Here is an 18,264-nt window from a genome sequence, read left to right as displayed (position 1 = left end):
AAATGCAGTCCAGCAGCAGAGAAGAGCAAGTGGTGGTAGCTGGGAGCCGGCCCTTGCTTCCATGCACTCCGGGCCGTTCTCCCACGGGCCCCATAGCAGCTGCGTGGTCTGCCTATACTGGCAGTACGCCACTGACTGCAAGGCACGGTGTTCTACACCACTATAAAGGCTCTCTGTATCCAGGAAATAGACGTTTTTGTAATGTAATTCACCGCAAATATATTCGGATCAAACCGATTTTTTCCTAAAAAGTTTGACAAACCGGCGCATCAAATTTTTTTAAAATTCGCTCATCTCTAGTCAGTGAAAACCGAGTGGAAAAAGTAGAGTGTAGCCAACAGAAGACAAAGTGATGCTGCTACTTTCTTTTTACTAGTAGGATGGAGTGTTCTCTCCCTACCGATTAGACAATGATCTTTGATTGCATATCCTAGCTCTATGCCATGAATGTCTATACTGAGAATACCCCACTGAACAAAAAAAATGGAAACCCAACAGACCCCATTATAGCAAATGGGATGTGGCAGGCCCCAGTGGTGTTCGGCTAAACCGAATATTGCCATTCCAGTATTCTGTTCCACTTCCAGAGCAGATCAAAGGAATGCTAGCCGCATATGTGGATGTAGCCTTAGTTACTTTCATAACAAATTGAATAATTAATCAGAAGTAAACCTGTCCCATGGATTATCCATATCACCACCACCTTAGCTGACTACAGTACACTCCTGGGAGATGCAGCTTCTTCAGAGTTACCTGAACTAGCAGCAGAAGCCCACAGAAGGTCAAGAGACCAGTGTTGCTCTGAATAAGTAAAGATATATTTTTTGCATTTATGTAGTTAAAATAATGGTGTAAATTACTCCAGATATTTTATTTATAGATTTATTTAATTTGTCGGGTAACCCCTTTAAACATTGTTACAGATGTGCTTGTGTAGTGGTACTACCATTCCTACACCAATCTACTGTCTCTAATGGCTAACATTAATGTCATCTGTATATATTTATATTTTTGCAGGGAAATATAGTTTTAATTGAGATTCGATAGTGGAGCTGAGAAGACATGAAACATGGATCAGTGAGCGGAATGAACACCCCCTGCTGCAGGAGTCACTAAAGGGAAGAAGCTCATAGAGCACCATGACTCCTTACAGATACAAGCAGAGTATCACAAGGGGATCAACAACCAAAGGCATCCCGCTTAAAAGGTACCAGAAAAGTCCTAAAGTCCAATTGCCAAACTAAAGCTGGAGTCTAGCATAGCAGAGAAAGATAGAGTAAGGTATCCAAGTTTGCCTGCCAGTTTACCCCAAAACCTGCTGGAACCAAGAGAAAGACCGAATATTGTCTGGATGCAAGTTTATTCAAGTAAAGCTGTTGCATCAAGTCTGAACTCGACTTATTCTCCACCTCCTACAACTCTCCTCTTTATTGCTCTGGTGCCTAGCCTTGTGGATTGATGGTACCCAGGTAAGAGCACCATGACACACACAGAAACTATTAAGGCCAGCCACAGCACACCACTTGGCATTCCTATAAACCTGGTTGGGATGTGATAGGCCCTTGGGGGCGGTACATTGCACTTGTAGATAACATTTCTAAAGAGGCAATGTAAAAAACTAACATAATCTGGCACATGCAAAATGCTACTTATCCACAGTTAGTCACCATTGTGGACCACTGCTCTGAATAGTCACAGTCTGAGGCTGTAATCATGCCCATAGTGGTGTGATTGACATGCTGTAGGGGTTCCAATGTCATCAGCACAGCTTCCAAAATATGACACATCCTCTGTCTGTTTCAGAAGATTTCATAAGCTGTGTTGGTGATGCCAAAACACATTCAGCATGTCAATCACACCATTATGGGCATGATGACAGCCTCAGACAGAGTGACTTTTTAGAGGACAGGCTGTCACCACCAGACATCTGAGAAGCTCTGACAGATGCCTTTCAGAACCTCCTCCTTGAGCTTTCTTTTGTTTTGCTTTCATTTTCTCATCTCGTTAGCCTCTCTCAGCTGTCATGTAGTTGCACTGATTGCATCCCTTTAAATCCCTTCCTAGACTGCTTCACTTTGCGGTTTATATTCCTTCCTGGAGTGTGTGCATGCTGATCCTACTTCTGAGTCTTCTACAGATAAGTTTTGTTCATTCATTTGTGTTTTTCTGTTTGCTGGATCCCAGGTGACCCTGACTCCCTCCGTATCAAGTGTAGGGAGCCGGTGGCCGTGTCCCCTCACTATTATAGGGTGTTCAGGTGTTATACAGTCGAGGTACGAGGATATGCGATCATCTACCATTGGGATTTTCGCATAGGCTGAGCAGTCAGGGAGAGAGCCAGGTCTGATGCAGGGTTCTCCCTTTTGTTCCTTAGTTTTGGATCCAGTGAGTCGGATATTCATTTTGTGTCTTCTAGTTTCCTGTACACCTTCCGTGACATTATAAACCGCCAAAACCATCTCAAGCATGGATCCGGTTTCACTTTTGACTGAACGCATGCAGGGTCTTTCATTGGAGGTAGCAGATCTCCGTAAGACTCTTTCTCAGTTTCAGGTGACCGGTTCAGCTTGCGTTCATGGAGTTTGTTCTGAGCCTAAGATCTCGCTCCCGGATACGTTCTCCGGGGGTAGTGAGAATTTTGTTCGTTTTAGAGAGGCTTGCAAACTCCATTTTTGCCTACTTCCCCATTCCTCTGGTGATGAGGAACAGAGGGTGGGGATCATCATCTCGCTGCTCAGGGATAATGCTCAGTCCTGGGCCTTTTCGCTGATGGTGGGGGCACGGCCCCTCCGTTCAGTGGATGAATTCTTTTTAGCCCTGGGTCAGATATATGATGATCCAGATCGTATTGCTCTGGCTGATTCTAGACTACGTCTTTTATGTCAGGGTAAACAATCCGCAGAGATATACTGCTCAGAATTTCGGAGATGGACAGCTGATACTGGTTGGAATGATGCTGCACTCCGAAGTCAATTTTACAATGGTCTTTCAGAGGGATTGAAAGATGCATTTGCCTTTCATGAGAGACCTACCTCCTTGGACTCTGCCATGTCTCGGGCCGTTCGTATTGACATGCATCTTAGAGAGAGAGGAGAGATCACTCCTTCCTGTCATACTCAGTCCCAGGACAGTGCGGCGGTCTCATTCAGTGCACAGGGGTCTCAGTCGCTCTCAATCCCTTCTGAGCAGGAGCCTATGCAGCTCGGTTTGATTGCCTCTGACAGTGGAAGATTCAGTCCTCATAGGAAGGTTTGTTTCTGTTGTGGGGGTATAAATCATTTGGCAAATGTTTGTCCCTCTAGGAGATTCAGACAGTCTTTTGAGAGTAATAAAGAGACTAAAAGAAAAAAAATCCTTTAAAAATGTTCCATCTGTTACCATTGGCAAGGTTGATGCGGAAATTGAAGGTTTTCCGTTTGCTTGTAATTCCCATTTTGTCCTACCTGCCAGGGTTGCGCTAGATAGCAAGAACATTTTTTGTGAGATTTTTGTAGATAGTGGAGCAGCTGTCAATCTTATTGATAATCAATTTGCTATAACTCATGGTTTCCAGGTATGCACTTTGGGAAAGGATATACCTGTTTTTGCTATTGATTCCGCTCCACTTTCTCAGAAATCGTTAAAGGGCATAGTTCACAATATCCGTTTGATTGTGAGTGATGCTCATGTTGAGGATGTATCATGTTTCGTCCTTAGCGGGTTGCCTACTCCTCTTGTGTTAGGGGTACACTGGCTCACTAAACATAACCCCACCATTGATTGGCAAGCGAGGCAAATAAATGGTTGGAGTGACTTTTGCAAAGAGAATTGTCTCACGATATCTGTTTCTGAGGTTTCTACTAAGACTGTACCATCTTTTCTCTCAGAATTTTCGGATGTCTTCTCTGAGAGTGGTGTTCAGGACTTGCCCCCACACAGGGAGTACGATTGCCCTATTAATCTCACCCCAGGCGCCAAGCTGCCTAAATCTCGTTTATACAATCTCTCCCAACCTGAGAGGGTCGCTATGCGTGCTTATATCTCTGAGAGTCTGAGAAAGGGACACATACGACCCTCGAAGTCACCTGTTGCCGCTGGTTTTTTCTTTCTTAAGAAAAAAGATGGTTCTTTAAGACCATGTCTGGATTTCAGGGAGCTGAACAGTATCACAATTCGTGACCCTTATCCGCTTCCTCTGATCCCGGACCTGTTTAACCAGATTGTTGGGGCTAAAGTTTTTTCCAAGTTGGATCTAAGAGGGGCATACAACCTGGTCAGGGTCAGAGAAGGAGACGAATGGAAGACGGCCTTCAATACCCCTGAGGGCCATTTTGAGAATTTGGTTATGCCTTTTGGTTTGATGAATGCTCCAGCCGTCTTTCAGCATTTTATGAACAGCATTTTTTATCATTTAATGGGGAAATTTGTATTAGTGTATCTAGATGACATTTTGATTTTTTCTCCTGATTTCAAAACTCATAAGAAACACTTACGTCAGGTCTTGCTCATCCTGCGGGAGAATACAGGGAGTGCAGAATTATTAGGCAAATTAGTATTTTGACCACATCATCCTCTTTATGCATGTTGTCTTACTCCAAGCTGTATAGGCTCGAAAGCCTACTACCAATTAAGCATATTAGGTGATGTGCATCTCTGTAATGAGAAGGGGTGTGGTCTAATGACATCAACACCCTATATCAGGTGTGCATAATTATTAGGCAACTTCCTTTCCTTTGGCAAAATGGGTCAAAAGAAGGACTTGACAGGCTCAGAAAAGGCAAAAATAGTGAGATATCTTGCAGAGGGATGCAGCACTCTTAAAATGGCAAAGCTTCTGAAGCGTGATCATCAAACAATCAAGCGTTTCATTCAAAATAGTCAACAGGGTCGCAAGAAGCGTGTGTAAAAACCAAGGCGCAAAATAACTGCCCATGAACTGAGAAAAGTCAAGCGTGCAGCTGCCAAGATGCCATTTGCCACCAGTTTGGCCATATTTCAGAGCTGCAACATCACTGGAGTGCCCAAAAGCACAAGGTGTGCAATACTCAGAGACATGGCCAAGGTAAGAAAGGCTGAAAGACGACCACCACTGAACAAGACACACAAGCTGAAACGTCAAGACTGGGCCAAGAAATATCTCAAGACTTATTTTTCGAAGGTTTTATGGACTGATGAAATGAGAGTGAGTCTTGATGGGCCAGATGGATGGGCCCGTGGCTGGATTGGTAAAGGGCAGAGAGCTCCAGTCTGACTCAGACGCCAGCAAGGTGGAGGTGGAGTACTGGTTTGGGCTGGTATCATCAAAGATGAGCTTGTGGGGCCTTTTCGGGTTGAGGATGGAGTCAAGCTCAACTCCCAGTCCTACTGCCAGTTTCTGGAAGACACCTTCTTCAAGCAGTGGTACAGGAAGAAGTCTGCATCCTTCAAGAAAAACATGATTTTCATGCAGGACAATGCTCCATCACACGCGTCCAAGTACTCCACAGTGTGGCTGGCAAGAAAGGGTATAAAAGAAGAAAATCTAATGACATGGCCTCCTTGTTCACCTGATCTAAACCCCATTGAGAACCTGTGGTCCATCATCAAATGTGAGATTTACAAGGAGGGAAAACAGTACACCTCTCTGAACAGTGTCTGGGAGGCTGTGGTTGCTGCTGCACGCAATGTTGATGGTGAACAGATCAAAACACTGACAGAATCCATGGATGGCAGGCTTTTGAGTGTCCTTGCAAAGAAAGGTGGCTATATTGGTCACTGATTTGTTTTTGTTTTGTTTTTGAATGTCAGAAATGTATATTTGTGAATGTTGAGATGTTATATTGGTTTCACTGGTAAAAATAAATAATTGAAATGGGTATATATTTGTTTTTTGTTAAGTTGCCTAATAATTATGCACAGTAATAGTCACCTGCACACACAGATATCCCCCTAAAATAGCTAAAACTAAAAACAAACTAAAAACTACTTCCAAAAATATTCAGCTTTGATATTAATGAGTTTTTTGGGTTCATTGAGAACATGGTTGTTGTTCAATAATAAAATTAATCCTCAAAAATACAACTTGCCTAATAATTCTGCACTCCCTGTAAATTGTAAGCTAAACTGGATAAATGTATGTTTGCGGTTCCAGAAATTCAATTTCTGGGGTTTCTTCTCTCCGCTTCTGGTTTTCGCATGGACCCCGAGAAGGTCCGCGTTGTGCTTGAGTGGGAGCTTCCTGAGAATCAGAAGGCGCTGATGCGTTTTTTGGGCTTTGCCAATTATTACAGGAAGTTTATTTTGAATTATTCCTCTGTTGTTAAACCACTCACTGATATGACTAGAAAGGGGGTAGATTTTTCCTCCTGGTCGGTAGAGGCGCGTAAGGCCTTTTCTAATATCAAGGAGAATTTTGCTTCCGCTCCCATCTTGGTACAACCTGATATTTCTCTACCCTTCATAGTTGAGGTTGATGCTTCTGAGGTGGGTGTGGGTGCGGTCTTGTCTCAGGGTCCCTCTCCTGCCAAATGGCGACTGTGTGCCTTTTTTCTCGAAGAAACTCTCCTCTGCAGAGAGAAATTACGATGTGGGAGATAGCCATCAAGTTGGCTTTTGAGGAATGGCGCCATTAGCTAGAGGGAGCCAGACACCCTATTACCGTGTTTACTGACCATAAGAATCTGGCCTACTTGGAGTCAGCCAAGTGTCTGAACCCGAGACAGGCCCGATGGTCTTTGTTCTTTTCCAGGTTTAATTTTGTTGTCACGTTCCGCCCTGGGGTTAAGAATGTGAAGGCGGATGCCCTGTCACGTTGTTTTCCGGGAGGTGGGAATTTTGAAGACCCGGGTCCTATTTTGGCTGAAGGTGTGGTGGTCTCTGCTCTTTATCCTGAATTGGAGGCAGAGGTTCAGGTAGCCCAGTCAGAGGCTCCTGATCTTTGTCCTCCTAGGAGGTTGTTTGTGCCTCTCGCTTTAAGACACAAGATTTTTAAGGAACACCACGATACTGTCCTTGCTGGGCACCCGGGGGCAAGAGCCACAGTGGATCTCATAGCTCGGAGATTCTGGTGGCCGGTGCTTCGTAAGTCGGTTGAGGGTTTTGTGGCAGCCTGCGAGACCTGCGCTCGTGCCAAAGTTCCTCATTCACGGCCATCAGGCCCTCTCCTTCCCTTACCCATTCCTTCCCGTCCTTGGACACATCTGTCCATGGACTTCATTACAGACCTGCCTCGTTCCTCGGGGAAGACTGTGATTCTGGTGGTGGTGGACCGTTTTAGCAAAATGGTGCATTTCATCCCTTTTCCTGGCTTGCCCTATGCTAAGACGCTGGCGCAGGCATTTATTGATCAAATTGTCAAATTGCATGGTATTCCTTCAGACATAGTCTCTGATAGGGGCACGCAGTTTGTTTCCAGATTCTGGAAGGCTTTCTGTTCTCGCTTGGGGGTTCGGTTGTCATTCTCTTCTGCTTTCCACCCGCAGTCGAATGGCCAGACAGAGCGCATCAATCAGAATCTGGAGACATATCTGCACTGTTTTGTGGCGGAGAATCAGGAGGATTGGCGTTCTTTTTTGTCCCTTGCTGAGTTTGCTTTAAATAACCGTCGGCAGGAGTCCTCTGATAAGTCACAATTTTTTGGTGCATATGGGTTTCATCCGCAGTTTGGGACATTCTCTGGAGAGGGGTCTTCTGGTTTACCTGATGAGGACAGATTCTCCTCGTCGTTGTCATCTATTTGGCAAAAGATTCAGGATAATCTAAAGAGCATGAGTGAGAGATATAAGCGTGTTTCGGATAAGAGACGTGTGCCTGGTCCGGACCTGAATGTTGGTGATCTGGTGTGGTTGTCTACTAAGAATATCAAATTGAAGGTTCCCTCCTGGAAGTTGGGTCCTAAGTTTATTGGGCCTTACAAAATCTTGTCCGTCATCAATCCTGTTGCCTACCGTCTTGATCTTCCTCAGACTTGGAAGATCCATAATGTTTTTCATAAGTCCTTATTAAAACCTTATGTCCAACCCATTGTACCCTCATCTTTGCCTCCTCCTCCGATTGTGGTTGATGGTAATCTTGAATTTCAGGTCTCTAGGATTGTGGATTCTCGTGTTGTCCGCGGTTCTCTCCAGTACCTCGTTCATTGGGAGGGTTATGGTCCTGAGGAGAGGATGTGGGTCCCAGTGACAGACATTAAGGCCACTCGTCTCATCAGGGCTTTCCATAGGTCCCATCCTGAGAAGGTGGGCTCTGAGTGTCCGGAGTCCACTCGTAGAAGGAGGGGTACTGTCACCACCAGACATCTGAGAAGCTCTGACAGATGCCTTTCAGAACCTCCTGTTTGAGCTTCCTTTTGTTTTGCTTTCATTTTCTCATCTCGTTAGCCTCTCTCAGCTGTCATGTAGTTGCACTGATTGCATCCCTTTAAATCCCTTCCCAGACTGCTTCACTTTGCGGTTTATATTCCTTCCTGGAGTGTGTGCATGCTGATCCTACTTCTGAGTCTTCTACAGATAAGTTTTGTTCATTCATTTGTGTTTTTCTGTTTGCTGGATCAAAGGTGACCCTGACTCCCTCCGTATCAAGTGTAGGAAGCCGGTGGCCGTGTCCCCTCACTATTATAGGGTGTTCAGGTGTTATACAGTCGAGGTACGAGGATATGCGATCATCTACCATTGGGATTTTCGCATAGGCTGAGCAGTCAGGGAGAGAGCCAGGTCTGATGCAGGGCTCTCCCTTTTGTTCCTTAGTTTTGGATCCAGTGAGTCGGATATTCATTTTGTGTCTTCTAGTTTCCTGTACACCTTCCGTGACACAGGCTTGTCTAGATGACTGGTGACAGCTAGTTAGAATATTGAGCATGCCAGATTCTAAAATACCCTGTGCCTCTTCAGAAAATCTTTAATGATATTGGTGGCGGTTTAGTATAGGATATCCATGTGAAAACGTAACACTCAAGATAAAAAAAAAAAGATAGAATATACAAGCTCTGTACTCTGGTCCTGCACAAGTCATTCTGCCTGGCTTCTTCTGAAATGTGGCCCATTTATCTTTCAGATCTGTCAGCTTGTCATCTTCCATCAGTATGTGATTAATTCTATGCATTAAGTCATTCTTCTAAGAACAGATGGGTAAGGATCTTTGGACTTCAACATTTAACCTTGCCTACGGCTTTTAATGAAGCATAACTGAACTAAAACTGGAATTCTTGAAGACTGACTGATAGGTTTATTCCTTGAGGTAGAAGAGGTGTATATACTATGCCTTATCCAAACGGTTTATCTAAAAACATGCAAATAGGACCAATCCCAACCACTAATAAAGTCTATCTATCTAAGTATCTAACTATCTATATATCTTCCAGAGCAGCCTTATGACTATTTAAAGTAAAAAGCCAACCAGTCCTTCTTTATACAATAATTTTCCATTGCGCTGAGATTTTCTGCAGCGCTGTAGAAAGATCATTACCGTCTACAACAGTCCTTGTTCCCCATGGAGTTGACAATTGAATTTTAATAACTGAAACACTGGGGACAATTTCACAGGAAGTCAATTAGCCTGGGGGCTACATGGTCATGGACCAAAGATCATTGTGTAGCCTTACCTGTACTGCAAGTAATGTAAGCGAATGAGGTCAAGTTTTTGTCAGCAAACTCTTGTGACCACAACCAGACAGTCAGAAAAAATTCACTACCTCATTTGCTTATATTGCAGGCAATGCTACCGTGGCACGGGCAGTCAGTGCCTGTCTCTGCAGAAAGGTGCAGAAGATGAAGCGTTTACTTTTTTTTTATAAAAGCAAATTGCAAAAACTATTTTTAGTCCAAGATAAGTAAAATGCAGTATTAATAAAATGCCCATAAAGTTGTCTATAGTCTTTAATCTATCAGTATCTTTTTGGAGCATGGATAAAAACAGAATTACCAAGATGAAAACTTCACACACACATGGGAAGGACATTCAAACCCCATGAAAATGTGGTCACTGATTACATTGGAGCCCAGGATCCCAGTGCCGCTAGGCAATAATGCAATAGTCACAGAGCTACCACTGCTGCCCCTATGACTCTATCTCAATGTAAATTACTGAACTGCATGAGCTCAAACCTAAAGACCAAATTCAGATTTTCGATTCCGTTTTTGGAGACCAAACCAGATGTGGATCATAGAGTGAGAGTAAGTATAAAGGACAGATACTAACTCTTTTTTTTTATTTACCCCCAAAAACTGCATCAGAAAACCTAAATGTGAAAACCCAGCCCCAAAGGTGGATCCACAGCCCCGTAGGTGATTAGGTGTCAAGTGTCCTTCATTGATCTCCAAAAAAACATACTCCAGCTGCTATCATTCTTGGGACTTCAGAGTGAAATTCCACACTAAAAGAGCAATTGGAAGTTGATCTTTCTCGCGCACCATAAAAAAGTAACTTGCTCAGTTATTATTCATTCAGAAGGTGTTAGCACCCCATCAAAGTCTGATTGATGCTGTGAGACTATTGTATACTCCTTTTTCTGTCGTCCTCCTACTGAACAAGCACTTGGTTTAAACCCAGATATAAAAAGAGTACACAAAAGCTAGTAATGAAAATGCCTTTTATAATACATAGAGTAGCAGTCAGTTTAATAATATAAAAACAAGTTAGAGTGGCGGAAATTGTTTTTAGTTATGATCCAGAGCTCCCATTGGAGTCACCCAAGCATGAAGACACAATAAAAAGGCAGGAAATTTAATAAGATTCCAAATTGCTTTTCTTCTGAATTCAAATGGGTTCATATATTACAGAATGTTCACAGTAACTATCGCACTTCCTATTTTCTTCCGTTACTTTTCCCCGACACGATTCATTCTTGTGTTAATGAATTTTAGATTTTCCTTTAATAAATGTTTCCTAGGAAATCCTCATTATTTGTGGCTTCATCAATCTTAAGCAGAGACACAAACTGCCCCTTTGTAAGTACCTGGATTCGATACAGTATGATCCTCACGTAGAATTGCTGTGCACAGTTCCACCAAGAAGAATTCAGTAATTGAAAAGACCTTATAAATCAATAGGACTAAATTGGAAACTCAGAGAGAATTTCACATAATTCACAAACTCCCTTGTTAAGATTTTTCTAAGTTTCATTTTAGTTTGCTGTGACAAAAAATTGGCATGGTTCAAAAATGACATTACCTTGGACTATTAGTGAATATGACTCTAATAGTTGCATTAGAGCTTTCTGTAGAGAATCTAATGATGTTCTGCTTTATTCTCCAGTATGGACAATGGCAGATAGGCTTTAGGAAATTCATAACTACCACCAATCAGTGCACTGCTATTGCAGACGCTAGGTACTGCCAACCTGGCAATATACCTATGACGTGGTAGCAAGAAAATATTTCATTTCGCAGTTTTATGGCAGATCGCATTGGAGACTTGTCTTTGAGGGACGAAAATGAAAGGATTCATGTTCCCAGTGTGTTAAATGACCCATGTCCATTTAAATTATCTTGAACATTTGCCCATTGTTTCACTTTAACCCTATCAGTCCCCGAGGTGTTTTCATTTTTGCATTTTCGATTTTCACTCCCTGCCTTTCTGGGGCCAATATCTTTTATATTTTTCCATTTACATAGCCGTATGAGGGCTTTTGTGGGACAAGTTGCACTTTCTAATTCAACCATTTAATATTGCATATGTGGGGAGCTGGAAAAAAAAAATTCCAAATGGGGTGAAATTGGAAAAAAAATGCAATTTCCAAACAGTTTTATGGGTTTTGTTTTTATGAGCTTCCCTAAAAAGTTACCTGTTACTTTCATTCTCAGAGATCCGTACGATTACGGTGATACAACATATGTATAGATTTCCTTGCATTTTAATACAAAAATAAATGAAAACCTTAATAAATATTTTTTCTTTTTGTCGCCATATTCTGACTCCCTATAACCTTTTTTGTAATTATGTGTACATGGCTAATTTTGGCTAAAAATGTTGATTAGAATTTTTTGATTTTTTGCATTTTTTTAATTAAAACATTTTTTTTACACTTTGTTTTAGTTCCCATACGGAACTATAACAAGCAATCATCAGATTGATTCTCTCATACACTCCAATGCATTATGCAGGGGCATAGCGAAAGGCTCATAGGCGCTAGTGTAAGAGTTTAGCTTGGGCCTCCCCTCCCTTAATGCTTTGTGGCAAGAGGCAGGAGTGCACCTAGCCTTTCTGTTGCCTGAGGCAAAAATTTAAATGTCACCCGCAAATTCTCAACCTAACCCCTTCTCTTCAGCCGTACTGTTAAAGGCTTGGAAAACATTACATGCAGCGCTACACAACATACAGGAGAATACAATGCTACATACCTCTTACATCCAGTGACATCTCCTTTGATGTAGACATTCTCTTTTATCATCTTCTCCTTTCAGACCAGACCACCGTGATGATTTCTTTCAGCTGCATCTTGTCTCTACAGAGTTTAACAAACAAACATCTTAGTTTCCCACTAACACAGTGCCCAAAAAAAAATAATCTGCACCTTAGTGCTGGGTGTCTGCTGTTTAAAGTTCCCAGCCAGCAACATACATGTACAGTGGTGATCGGAAAAGAGTTAAAGGGGGGATCCAATATTAGCTAAAAGGGTCTAATTTTTTTTTCAGAAACAGAGCTACTCCTATCCTTGGAATATGTTTGGTACTGCAACTCAGTCCTATTCACATAACCCCTTTCCATTGTAAACAATTTCATTTTTTCATATTCATTTTTCTCAAATGTTCTAAATCTACATTCACTATCAGAAATCTGGAAAGAGTTATATATTAATTGCAACCAAACCTGCTAAAGCCACTTTGGGGTTTTGGGTGGGGTAAAATAGACACATAATATATTTTTCAATTATTTTTTGGCAGTTTTACTTTTTCATTTCAGCAGTACTGTACCACTGAATTAAATGCAAACTATTTTACTTTTCTCACAGTCAAAATAGAGGGCAAAAAAACCCATAATTACGGCAGGTAGGTAATGAGTGTTTTAGCGCACGGATGCTGTAAGGGGAAGATGTTATCTGCTAATATAATATTTGGTTTAGAATTGAGATGATAGTATGATAGCTCTATTGTTCTCTTGTTAGGCCTAGATAAAGATGTACAGAGTAGAGCATTGTACTTATTAGGCTACTTTCACACTAGCGTTTTGGCTTTCCGTTTGCGAGATCCGTTCAGGGCTCTCACAAGCGGTCCAAAACGGATCAGTTTTGCCCTAATGCATTCTGAATGGAAAAGGATCCGCTCAGAATGCATCAGCTTGCCTCCGTTCAGTCTCCATTTCGCTTTGGAGGCGGACACCAAAACGCTGCTTGCAGTGTTTTGGTGTCCGTCTGATGAAACTGAGCCAAACGGATCAGTTCTGACACACAATGTAAGTCAATGGGGACGGATCCGTTTTCTATGACACAATCTGGCACAATAGAAAATGGATCCGTCCTCCATTGACTTTCAAAGGTGTTCAAGACGGATCCGTTTTGGCTATGTTAAAGATAATACAAACGGATCCGTTCTGAACGGATGCAGATGGTTGTATTATCTGAACAGATCCGTCTGTACAGATCCATGACAGATCCGCACCAAACACAAGTGTGAAAGTAACCTTACTGTAATGTGTGATGCTCTAATTGAGTCACTCACCCCTCTTCCCTCTCTGGTCACAGTGAATGGTCTGACTGAGAAAGTTAAGTGTCCTAAAAGTCCAAACAAAGGAGGAAGTTAAAAAGCCAGGATAGGAAGTACATGTAGTGACTTCAAAAAATGACATCCAAAAAACCATACATTGTTTAAAAAAAAAAATAATATATATATATATAATGATCACATGGTTGTTAATACAAATGAAAGCCAGAAGTTTACATACACTATATAAAAATAATATATGCATGTTTTTCTCAATATCTGACATGAAATCTGAATAAACCTTTTTTGGTCAATTAGGAATACCATAATTATTGTTATTTTCCAAATGCCAGAAAAATGAGAGAGAGAGAAGAGAGAGAGAGAGAGAGAGAAAGTGAGAGAATGTTTTAATGCATTTTTATTACTTTCTGCAATATCAAAAGTTTACATACATTTCATTAATATTTGGTACCATTGCCCTTAAACTGTATGACTTGGGTTAAACATTTTGAGCATCCTTCCACAAGCTTCACACAATAGTTGGTAGTAATTTGGTCCCATTCCTCCTGACAAAATTGGTGTAACTGAGCCATGTTTGTTGGTCGCCTTGCTCGCACCTTCCTTTTCAGCTTTGCCCTTAAATTTTTAATAGGATTGAGATCAGGACTTTGTGATGGCCACTCCAAAACATTGGCTTTGTTATCCTTAAGCCACTTTGTAACCAGTTTGGCAGTATACTTCCGGTCATTGTCCATTTGGAAGACCTATTTCTGCCCAAGCTTTAACTTCCTGGCTGATGTCTTGAGATGTTGCTTCAGTAACTCCACATAATCTTCTTTCCTCATGATGACATCTATTTTGTGAAGTGCACCAGTCCCTCCTGCAGCAAAACAACCCCATAACATGATGCTGCCTCCCCCGTGTTTCACAGTTGGGATGGTGTTCTTACACTTCCAAGCTTCTCTCTTTTTCCTCCAAACGTAACGATGGTCATTATGACCAAAGAGTTCCATTTTAGTTTCGTCAGACCACAGGACATGTATCCAAAAATATAGGTCTTTGTTCCTGTGTGCATTTGCAAACATTAATCTGGCTTTTTTATGTTTCAATTGGAGTAATGTCTTCTTCCTGGCAGAGTGGCCTTTCAGCCCATGTTGATACAGTACTCTTTTCACTGTGGATATTGACACAATCTTACCAGCTTCTGCCATCATCTTCACAAGGTCTTTTGCTTTTGTTCTTGGGTTGATATGCACATGTTGCACCAAAGCACATTCATCTCTGGGGCACAGAACCCATCTCCTTCCTAAGAGGTATGATGGCTGGACATTCCCAACTTGTTTGTACTTGCGTTTAATTGTTTGTACAGATGAATGAGGCACCTGCAGGTATCTTGAGATTGCACCCAAGGTTGAGCCAGACTTGTGCAAGGCCACAATTCTCTTCCTGATATCTTGGCTGATTTCTTTAGACTTTCCCATAATACTACACAAAGAAGCAGTGTGTTTCAGGTGTGCATTTAAATACATCCACAGGTGTGTCTCTAATTCCAAACACATGACATCATCATATGGGCAGTCCAGAATTGTTAAAAGGCATAGTAATCTTAGTGTATATAAACTTCTGACATTGCAGAAAATAATAAAACTGCATTAAAACATTCTCTCTCTCATTATGCCGGCATTTGGCAAATAATAATAATAACTATGGTAATCCTAATTGACCAAAAGCAGGAAAAGTTTATTCTGATTTCATGTCAGATATTGAGAAAAACATGCTTATGTGTCTTTTTATATAGTGTATGTAAACTTCTGGTTTCAACAGTATGTAACAAAAACTATTTTGATGGGAGTGACCCTTTAAGTTTTACTACATTACATTTCTTCGTATTATGCTCAACATGCAGGCTGGAAATAACACAATACATAAAGTTGTCTCAAACAAATGTGTGCATTAGATATTTGATATTGTTTTTTATTTGTTACCTACATATTTTAGAATGTGTTCTACTTTAAGTTTTATGCAAGACAGAATTTTATCTTGGTCATAGATTTAGAGCGAGAAGGTCTGTAACTCTCTGCTTCCTGTTGAGTTTATCTGCAATGTATATTATACCTTTTCATCAAACTGTTCAACAACCGGTTCTAAGATAAGATTTGAATACTCAATTACCATTTTAGAGGAAGAAAAAATTATGTTTTCTCGACACTCTGAGCTGACAAATACCTTTTATTGTTAAAGCACAAGCAATTTACAGAAATGCTTCAGAGTTGTTATGAAGAAGAAGTGACAAGGTAATGATACCAGACTGGAAGTATTATGCTTCCCCAGCGTGTTTTATTGCTGCTGCATGCTGGTCTGCGTAGTGAGATGGTTTGTATTCTCTCTTCAGTACAAAGGAAGGTTTTACCACTGGGATATGCACATTGCTACCATCATAGAAGAAGAAAATAGTTTCCACGTAAACATCAAATACACTTAAAGGCATTGTCCAGGTTCAGAGCTGAACACGGACATACCCATATTTATACAAAGGCAACCCCCCTGATGCTAGCATCAGAGCATCTCATGCTCTGATGCGCTCCCTTGCCCTGTGCTAGATCGTGCAGGGCACGGGCTCTTTTGTTTATAGCAATGCACTGCACTCAGTATATTTTCTGACCCCCATAGTGCCCCTGAGCATGAAATGGCCCCCATAGTGTCTCCAGTATGAATTACGGCCCGATAGTGCCCTCTCAGTATAATGCCCCCTTAGTGCCCCCAAGTATAAAGAATTGCCACATAGTATAAATAATGGCCTCTTAGTGATGCTACAGTACAGACCAAAAGTTTGGACACACCTTCTCATTCAAAGAGTTTTCTTTATTTCCATGACTATGAAAATTGTAGATTCACACTGAAGGCATCAAAACTATGAATTAACACATGTGGAATTATATACATAACAAAAAAGTGTGAAACAACTGAAAATATGTCATATTCTAGGTTCTTCAAAGTAGCCACCTTTTGCTTTGATTACTGCTTTGCACACTCTTGGCATTCTCTTGATGAGCTTCAAGAGGTAGTCACCTGAAATGGTTTTCACTTCACAGGTGTGCCCTGTCAGGTTTAATAAGTGGGATTTCTTGCCTTATAAATGGGGTTGGGACCATCAGTTGCGTTGTGGAGAAGTCAGGTGGATACACAGCTGATAGTCCTACTGAATAGACTGTTCGAATTTTTATTATGGCAAGAAAAAAGCAGCTAAGTAAAGAAAAACGAGTGGCCATCATTACTTTAAGAAATGAAGGTCAGTCAGTCCGAAAAATTGGGAAAACTTTGAAAGTGTCCCCAAGTGCAGTCACAAAAACCATCAAGCGCTACAAAGAAACTGGCTCACATGCGGACCGCCCCAGGAAAGGAAGACCAAGAGTCACCTCTGCTGCGGAGGATAAGTTCATCCGAGTCACCAGCCTCAGAAATCGCAGGTGAACAGCAGCTCAGATTAGAGACCAGGTCAATGCCACGCAGAGTTCTAGCAGCAGACACATCTCTAGAACAAGTGTTAAGAGGAGACTGTGTGAATCAGGCTTTCATGGTAGAATATCTGCTAGAAAACCACTGCTAAGGACAGGCAACAAGCAGAAGAGACTTGTTTGGGCTAAAGAACACAAGGAATGGACATTAGACCAGTGGAAATCTGTGCTTTGGTCTGATGAGTTCAAATTTGAGATCTTTGGTTCCAACCACCGTGTCTTTGTGTGACGCAGAAAAGGTGAACGGACGGACTCTACATGCCTGGTTCCCACCGTGAAGCATGGATGAGGAGGTGTGATGGTGTGGGGGTGCTTTGCTGGTGACACTGTTGGGGATTTATTCAAAATTGAAGGCATACTGAACCAGCATGGCTACCACAGCATCAGGGCCGTCTTTAATATTGATTGGACCCTGGGCAAAAATTTACTTGGGCCCCCATGGATCCCGCCTTCCCACACCTTAGCAGGCAATCACGCCCTCCACCACAACACACACACAAAAAATCCACACATCTGGTAGAGTACAGTGAATGACTGTAAATACTTCCAGTTCTGAAGACTCCAGCGGCTCAGGATCAGTGCTCTGGGCAGCTGGGCTCAGGCTGGAAGTGGGCACCGCTCTGCATGAAGGAGACCGGGGTTCGGCCCTAGTGTTACAGTGCACCCCAGCACCCCACAGTATGCAGTATAGCACCCTATAGTATACAGCACCACACAGTATGCAGTATAGCACCCCACACTATACAGTACCCCACAGTATATAGTAGAGCAGTATAGCAGCCCACAGTATACAACACCTCACTGTATACAGCACCCCAAACAATACACGATACAGCCCCCCACACTATATAGTACAGCAGTATAGCACTCCACACTATACCGCACCCACAGTATACAGACCCCCACAGTATACAGTACAGCAGTATAGCACTCCACTATATACAGCCCCCCCCCACACAGTATACAGGCCCCCACACAGTATACAGCCCCACACAGTATACAGCCCACCACACAGGATACAGCACCCCACTATACAGTAGTTTACAGTATATTAACATAACAGCCCCTGTCACCTTTCTCTGATGCAATCTTCACACAAAAAAAGCTCCACAGTTAACTTCTGCAACACTCCACAGGACCTGTGATGACCTCATAGC

The sequence above is a fragment of the Bufo gargarizans genome, chromosome 1, assembly GCF_014858855.1.
Source record: "Bufo gargarizans isolate SCDJY-AF-19 chromosome 1, ASM1485885v1, whole genome shotgun sequence".
NCBI classification, from domain to species: domain Eukaryota; kingdom Metazoa; phylum Chordata; class Amphibia; order Anura; family Bufonidae; genus Bufo; species Bufo gargarizans.
This window is presented reverse-complemented; position numbering follows the sequence as displayed.